Raw genomic sequence first — 9,458 nt, 5'->3', positions numbered from 1 at the left:
ACAAGACAGGAGTCCACTCGTGATTGCTGATCATTGCTTTTCAATCAAAAAGCACATAAAACAAATAATATATTCAATGATTAACACTGAAACAGACAGTAGGAAAAAAATGATGTTGATAAGTTCAAAAAATCAGGTTAGCTTTTTGCCAGTGTTTAAAAGAGTATCTTGGAAGATACAATGGCTTCACCCTATCACCTGTATTCCCAGAAAAAGGAATTTTAAGAAGGAAGATACTTTCATTTACAATCACAGTGAAATCATGCTTAAAATGACTGTTGAGATATTCTACAATAGAGTGTTTTGTTTTTCCAGCTTCCTAGAAATATGGTCCTATGATAGGAACAGCTGTTCTGTTTAGCTATCTCCTTGACCTTTCCAGAAGTCCCGTAATTCAGATCAGGTAGTAAACAGCTGTTAAAATAAATCTGTCCTTGAGCTTGGAGAGAGGAAGATGAGGCCTCAGACACTGTAGCCTCTGACTTCATTCCTGGCATCATGGTTTAGGTCAGAGATTATAAACTCAATAATCCAGAGACTATGACAAACACTGATAGTGCTGAGAAAAACTAATTAAACACCCTTCTTCCCAGAGAGGGTGGTAGAAATGGGAGAAGTATTGTAATTAAATGGTGCAGTGAGCCCATGATTACCTGGTGCCTGTAGATTTTGTGTTTTAGGATTGATATGTACATTTTCAGTCCCAATTGAGACTTCTATATAGCTCCCATCATTTTATTTTGTTTTGGGGTGATCTGTACAACCCTAATAAAATGAAGAAAGGAAATTCAAAGTGAAGAGAGATATAAGCTCCTGGTTTTTGAGACAAAGGCTCAACAACCAGCCCTTTAACCCAAGGAGTCTGCTGAGATTCCCAGCAGCTGTGCTGAAGAATGGAAGCTCCAAGCCGTGTCCATACCAGGGCACTTCCATCCTGGACAGCATTCCAACACAAAACTGACAAAAAGGGTAGATCAGGATAGCCACTCATTCCCCAGTTCGGTAAAGCATCACTTTTAGAGGCTGATGTGTCTTTAGACTACAGGTGAATCCACCCCATAAAGTATACTTGGTGGAGTGCCTGGGTGGCAAATTCAGTTAATTGTCAAGGTCCAACTCGTGATTTTCGCTCAGGTCATGATTTCAGGGTCCTGAGGTTGAGCCCTGGTCATGCTCCATACTCAGCACAGAATCCGTTTGAGAGTCTCTCTCCCTCTCACTCTGCTCCTCCCCATGCTTGTGTACTCTCTCTAAAAAATACATCTAAAAAACAACAACAACAACAACAACAAAAAAGTGTACTTGTTAATGCCGTGTGGAGTATAAAGAGATGGGATTTACCTCATAATTTTTATCTCATTATTATAAATTGATATTTTATGTGCATTTTAAGAGGTAAATACACTTAAATACTAAATTGCATATAAAATATTAAACAAATGTAAATTCAGGAGATATATGTCTGCTCAGGATGCTATAACAAAATACAGTAAACTAGATGGCTTATTATCAATAAGCATTTATTTCTCACAGTGCTGGAGCTGGAAAATCCAAGATCAAGGATCTGATTTCTAGTAAGGGCTGGCTTGTAAAATCTCCTCTTAGATGGCCATCTTTTTGTTGGATCCTTACATGATAAAAGAAGCAAGGTAAACTTCTTTGGCTTCTTTTACAAAGCACTAATCCCATTCATGCGGGCTCTGTCCTAATGACCTAATCACCTCCCAGAGGCCCCGCCTTTTAATACCATCAATTTAGGGGTTAGGACTTCAACATATAGATGGAGGAGGGCAGCTGACAAACATTCAGACAAAACACACATTTATTTATTTATTTTTATAGACAGGGGAGCATACAATCAAAAAATGTTGAAGACATTATTATTATTCCCTTCCCACCAAATGGGAGCTAGGAAGCAGAGAAAGGGGAACCCTCCTACACTGTTGGTGGGACTGCAAGCTGGTGCAGCTACTCTGGAAAATGGAGGTTCCTCAAAAAGTTGAAAATAGAGCTACTCCATGACCCAGCAGTTGCACAGTTGGGTATTTACCCCAAAGATAAAAATGTAGTGATCCGAGGAGGTAACAACTCCTCAATATTTACAGCAGCAATGTCTGCAACAGTCAAACTATGGAAAGAGTCCAGATGTCTATCAACAGATGAATGGATAAAGAAGATGTGGTATGTATGTATGTATACACACACACACACACACACACACACACACGGATATAATGCAGCCAACAAAAATGAAATCTTGCTATTTGCAATTAACATGGATAGAATTAGAGGGTACTATGCTAAGCAAACTAAGTCAATCAGAGAAGACAATTTTATGATCTCACTGAAGTGTGGAATTAAGAAACAAGGCAGAGGATCATAGGGGAAGGGAAGGAAAAACAAAACAAGATGAAACCAGAGAGGGAGACAAATCATAAGAGACTTTTAATCATAGGAAACAAACTGAGGGTTGCTGGAGGGTAGGGGGATGGAGGGATAGGGTATCTTGGTGATGGACACTGGGGAGGGAATGTGTTGCAATGACCACTGGGTATTATATAAGATTGATGAATCACAGATCTGTACTCCTGAAACAAATAATACATTATATGTTAATTAAAAAAGAAGAAAATAAGGTAGATTGCGAAGGCATTGCTGTTACCGTAACTTTATAAAAGTCATTCAGATTAAAACCTTTAAGGGCTTAAGATATTGATCCGACTAATATCACCATTGAACAGAAGGAATTAAAAAGGAGGGAGGAGAGAAATGAGAAATGATAGTCTCTTTCCTCAGGTGATATCTTTTTTCCATAATAAATCTGTAAACAAAAGATTCAGACTGCTCACCTTCTTCATACTCACCTCCATGGCATACCATGCTTGCTTTGGTGTGAGTCACATAACTCTCCAGTTAATAATCTGTTAAAGCCAAGGAATAGAATCCAGAGCAAAAGGTACCATTTGAGGAAGGATGTGTCTTAGTGATTGGAGGATACCAACAGAGTAGAGAGAGTCAAGGAAATGCAGCTACAGAGTTTGTCATCAAGTACGTTGTCAGCAAGGTATCAGATAGTGGGAAGAGGACAAGGACACTTTTCTTGCAGTGGAAACCAAGACATCAATTTCAATAGGTAGTAAACAGGTGGCCCTGGCCTAGTCTAGCCTACAGATATGATTTGCTCAGCCATAAGTCATTTGTAAAATTTTGAAGTAAATATTTAAAGCTTGGGAGATTTCACACCGAAAAAAAAAAAAAAAAAAAAAAGTCCACATTTCTAAGAGATCTAACAGCATTGGGTCAGTATTCCCAAATAGCCACCATGGGCTGGAGATGAATTGTGTTCCTTGGAAGAGAGAGTAGATTCTCTCACTTTCATATTACCTCCGCATAGACTGTTTCACACATCTTCACTGTTTTTACTGTTCTGGGTTCAGAGATCTTGGAAGGACCTAGAATTCTGAGAAGACAGCCTGAATCACATCCCCATAGACCCTCTTCCTGCCCCACTGCCTACCATGGGCAAGGTCCTTGTTCCAGGGATCAAGGATGGGAATAATTAAAAGCAAACCGAACAGATGAGATACGTGTTCACAATGAACTTATATCCTAGTTGAGAAAATTGGAAAACACATTAGTAATGCAGTTCTCAGTGATACTATCGAAAATATTTTTAATGCTATCATGGAACAGTCACTGTTCTTTCTCTCATGTGGTTTGTATTCCTTTACACACATGAATTCCCATAGAAACCCCATGAAAAGGAAATAATTGCATCCCATTTTTCAAATAGGAAATTGAGTCATGGAAATAAGCAACTTGTATAAAGTCCCACAGCTAGTAAGTGGAGAAGTAATAATCAGCTCCAGCAGTCTGACTTCAGAAGCAAGGCATTTAACCCCTGCGCCACACCATTAAGTACTAAGCAGAGTGTTAAAATGGGCTGATGTGACAGAGGCATTGGGCAGCGACTTTAGATTTGGAAGTCAAGAATAGACTTTCTGGAAGTGACATTTAAGCTGAGATCTGAAGAATACATCTATGCAAAAACTAGAGAAGTAGGCAAAGGGAGCAACTCATGTAAAGGACTAAATTTGGAAAGAGCTTGTTTATTAAAAATCCCAAATGAGTTGACTAGTGAGATGGTAGCTTGATGGAGAGTGAAAAGGAGAGTAGGGAGAACTGGAGAGGGGAGACCGAAGACAAAGCACAAGCCACACTCCAGAGTATAGAGTTTCCATTTCATGACAGCTGGCAGCCAGTGGAGCGTTAGAGCCTGAGAGGGGCACATAATTTGATGTGCGTTTCAAAAACCATGGTGATGTTTACATTTACCAGGGCTCTTTATAAACTGACCTTAAGGTATATTTCTACCTTCATACATCCTGTGATCTGACCAAAATTCTAGGAACTATCGTTGTGCTAGAAAAACAATTCTGTGGAAATAAAACCCTGATTTGTATTATTTGCCTACCTCTGTGTAAATACTTCCACAGTAGTTGATCTTATCCTATCAACAATTTAACAATCAGCTTTCAAAATTCCTGAATATTTAAGAATCACTGCTTCACAGCCAGTTCCATACCTATACCCCAAATATTTTCACCTTTTGAACTCACCAGATCCTTACATGGTATGACTTTCCTACATTCTGTTCCCCTTGCCTGTAAAATTTAACCACTGTAGGGCTATGGCTAAGAGAAAAACCTGTGGCTTCAGATGGACTTGGATTGAAATCTTAGCTTTGTAAATCAAACACATGTTCTTAGGAAAAATTCTTAGATTCTCTAAATCTCTGTTATTGATAACATGGATATGATAACGGTCCCTAATTCAAAGTATTATTACAAGAATCAAATGAAATAATATAACAAAAAGCACTTAGCAGAGTACCAGGAATGTTAAGTACTTCTTTAGAAAATTTATTTTACTCATCTACTTACCTACTGAGCTAGAAGCTGGGGTAAGCTACAAAGTTTGTGAAGTTTGTCCTTCAATAGCCCGTCTTTTGAGTTAGGTCTCCTGCCTAGTTTTCTCCATCTCTAAGATGCTTTCCAGGATCTTTTTCTCTCATAGCCTAAAGGACCTACTTAATGATATGTATCTTATATATGATATAAGAATAAATAGTGGCTTAAAGTAACAATATCTATTTTGTAATAGAGTTTCCTGATAACAGGAAAAACTGTAAGACGCTGATGGCAGAAGTTCCTTGCCACAGTATTTTATTGATGCTACAGAAAAATATTGTAAATTTTGTAAATTAAAAATTTTGTAAATTTTGTAAATGTACAGGCAGCAAATTGAGGTCGATAACTAAGTCTGAGCCTCTACCTGTCAGTTTTTATTCAGAGGAATTCTATGGACACTCATCTTCATGTTTAGTTGTACCGACACTAAGAATAGCTTTATTCATTGACTATTAAAGATGTAGGTTCTAGTGACAGTCCCATTTTACCTTTGTGACCTTGTTTAAGTCCCCAACTCTCTGAGATTTACCACATTAGAATGAATTCAGAGTCTATACCTCTCTAAAATTCAATGATTCTACACATCTAAATATTTATAAATTCCAAAAGCACGTCCAAAGCTAACAGAAAAAATACATTTGACACCATTCTTGTGAGATTAACATAAATAAAATTAGATCTTATAGCAAATCAAAGCAGAGTACTGAGTCAGTTGTATGGATAATTCAGAAAAAAATAAAGCAAAACAAGAACTTATGGTTCTAAAGCTTTCAGAATACACAATTTATAGTCTTATTCAGAAATCACTGGAACTGCAGCTCATTCTGATTTATATTTAAGAAATCATCAAAGCTGCATTTTCCTTTAAATTCATGTTTTTCAGATATCCCATATAAAAATCCTGCTTAACAGAATATTCTAGGTCAATATCAAGTCAAATATATGTAAAAAGCAACCTGGAGAGAATTACTTGTGTCCTAGTCAAATTTAAAAAGGTATTTTTAAATCACTGGAAATAAAGAATTCATTCATCAGATTAGATGACTCTATTTTGTCATTCCTTTCAATGTATTATGCCCTAATTAATATATTTATGAGTCAACATCTTAGAATATCTCCCCTAAAGTATATATCCAATGTACCCCAATTACTTTAGCTCAGAGATAGTGAATTATTTTGGTATGTTGCCAATACACTTAAGGCAATTATTTATTAGTTCCTGAAAGCTAATATGCAGACTATAATGTACCCTGAGCAGTATAACCAATGAGACCACTATTTGTATTGCTAAAGTAGTTGTGTATCACTCTTCAGTGATGTGGGGTTTATTATTAAACATTTTATAGCAATTAGTGAATAATCACCATAAATATCAAAGAAAATTTTGTCTTTAATACATATTTCACATAGCAATAAATAATAAACCATCAATGCTTGGTATCACCAATTCCTAACTTAGAGATAAATTATAAAATATCTTTTCTGGCATGTTTTACAGCCCTGATGATAGCAAATTTGCATTATAAAATATGTGCAATTTAAATTATCAGTTACATTTTTCTTGATTGGAATTTGCACATCTATAGTCAGTTTGGGAATAAGTTACCAAAATTAAAAGGGTGAAGGAGGCCAATTTGAAAAGGCTACATACTGTATTATTCCCACTACATGACATTCTAAGGCAAAACTATAGAGACCATAAAAAGGTCAATGGTTGACAGAGGTTAGGAGTGAGGGAGGGGTGAATAAGCAGAACACAGAGAATTTTTAGGCAATGGACAATATTCTGTGTGATACTATAATGATGGATATATGTCATCATTCATTTGTCCAAACCCATAGAATATACATCACTGAGAGTGAACCCTACGTAAACTATGAACTTTGGGTGATTATGATGTGCTCAATTCCTGCTGAAGAATGTTCACAGTGGGGGAAGCTATGCATGCAAGGGAACAGGGGTTACAAGGCAAAGTTCTGTATTTTCCTCTTAATTTTTATGTGTACTTAAAACTTTAAAAATATATTCTTTTAATTGAAAGGGAATGTTTAAAAACTTAAGTATTTAACATCTTGTATGTTGAAAAATATGTGCCCGTAAAACAGAAACAAATGATTTAATAAATCACTGAACCATATTCTTTTCTTTGCATTATTTCTTTGGTCCTATAAATTCTAGAAAGCAAAGGTTATCTTTCAGATTCTCTGAAACTTCCTATTATTTCTTAGGCTAGCATCTTTACAATCTCAACTGACTCTGGTATGATGACTTTAGAGACAGTTAATTCATAAATTAAGCACTAGTTTTATCTTAAATGTGCAGTAATTAATCACTGACTCCTTTGTATAAATCCAAATACATAAGTGCATCTGTAACATAGTCCCATCTGAATTTGGAAAAAAGAAGATTTTACTTAAAAAAAAAAAAGTTTCTTTTTCATAGTGACACCTTGTTGCTCCACTGATCAGCTAAGGGAGTTAACTGACTCATGTTGCTAGACAAAACTCTGCTAAATATGGCTGATTACTTTTGTATCCAGAGGAGTTCACCAGAGCCCATTATTTATATATATCCAGGCACTTTTCCACAAGAGGCTCAGAAAAACCCATTCATCCTACAGAAACACTCAACCTGGCCCTGGAGTGGCACTGAACCCCAGCAGGATTTAACACTGAGACCATAATATCTACCATAAGCCTTTGAAGAGGCCCCAGCTGTGCCTGTTGCCATGAGTGAACCAGAAAGCCCGCATTACTGAGGGCTTCCAGTGGTTTGACATTCTCTGCTCAGGCCTTACTGGAGAGGTGGCCACAGTGTGACTCAGATGTGAGCCATGGCTGGGCCTTCCTCAGTCCTAGGGGAAGAATCAAGGGGAGAGAACTGAATGTTTGCTAATACAACTGCCATCTGCCACCGTTAAGTCTGATGGTGACAGAGTGTACGTTAATGCCAGATAGACAGAGAACACTCACCATCTGTTCATTGCCCTGAAATAAAATTAACTAGGTCATCTGAGTTTGGAAGTCTATCTGGAATTGTTGACATCTATTCCCAACCTTAAGGATGGAAATTTTCTTCCATCTTAAATCGTTCAAACTACGCAGAGAAATAGTTTCACTCTAATCCTTCTAATGGAGAAAGTACAGTTAATAGATAATACATTAATAACAAATTATATGTTAACAATGAATACAGGATTTTGTAGACCTTACATTATTATATTTATATGCAAGAATACCACAATTGTTATCCAACCAAAACCTTCTAAAGGGAAAAATATCTAATACATTTAATTTCAAGAAAAATGTGCAAAATCTATGCAACTTCAGTCTTTGTTGATCAGCTAATGATGCTGATTTGAGATGCAATTTTCTTGACTTCCAGGCAGTCAAACTATAAAGGGCAAATAGTTATATTTTACATCTGCTACTTACTTAAAAGATACTTGCATCATAGCACCTGAATCTAGGATATGACTTGAAGAGGTGGTGAAATACACATATACACATATGGATATATGTATATCTTTGTGTGTGTTCCCCCCAAGAGAGGGGAAGAAAAAAACTTTAATTCAATCTCTAATCAAGAAAACTTGTCCCTGAACTCCCTACCCATATTCTCTCAGCATCCAATCACCTCTTCTTATCAGTCTGTTTAATCTCTCTCAGTCTACCATTGGTCTGGGCTAGTATTGGTTTAGTAGTGAATCTCAGCTGGACCCATGAGAGAGGACAGAAGGAAAGAAAATAGAATAAATGTTTCAATTCTTTACACCAATCCTGCCTTGAAATACGGTTCTCTAAAAACAACAACAACAACAACAACAACAACAAAACAAAACAAAAAAAAACTCTTTAAAAAATTCTACTTCCAAGAACCAATTTACATTAATATAAAGGAAAAGTTAGTGCTTTTAATAGCTCATAGACATCAATAACAGGAAATAACCCATTTTATTTAGACAATCTATAATGTGCTGACTTGAAATAAATCCAGTGGAGCTATCCTTAGGTTCCAAAGGGTCCAGTTTTACAATGACATTTTGTGAATTGGATTTCTTTTATTTGGTGTGTGAATTGCATTATTCGCCAAATTTGGTTATTACCGAAGTCTATGAGTAGAAACTTCTCTAGCCTCTTATTTATGCCTTAAGTTTTAAAGAATTTAAACAGAATGCATTTCCAAACAGTTACTAAAGATATAATGAGTGATCACCATATAGTCAACATTGAATTTAGAGCTCTGGAAATGGCAAAGAAAGCATACAATGTAATCTCTTATGAACACAGATACTAGATAAGCCAGATATAAATTATGCATAAAAATATAAAAATAACTTATATGAAATGTGCCAAAGAAAAGGTACCTTGACTCTCCAATCTAAAGGAGACCCCACTATTCTCTAACATAATGCCTTATACTTTTTCTTTTAGCTTCAGTCACTGTCCATATGTATTTATTTATAGATTCCTTTAATATCTGTGTCT

The sequence above is a fragment of the Mustela lutreola genome, chromosome 8, assembly GCF_030435805.1.
Source record: "Mustela lutreola isolate mMusLut2 chromosome 8, mMusLut2.pri, whole genome shotgun sequence".
Taxonomy (NCBI): Eukaryota; Metazoa; Chordata; class Mammalia; order Carnivora; family Mustelidae; genus Mustela; species Mustela lutreola.
The sequence above is the reverse complement of the archived record's forward strand: the minus strand, read 5'-3'. Positions refer to the sequence as shown.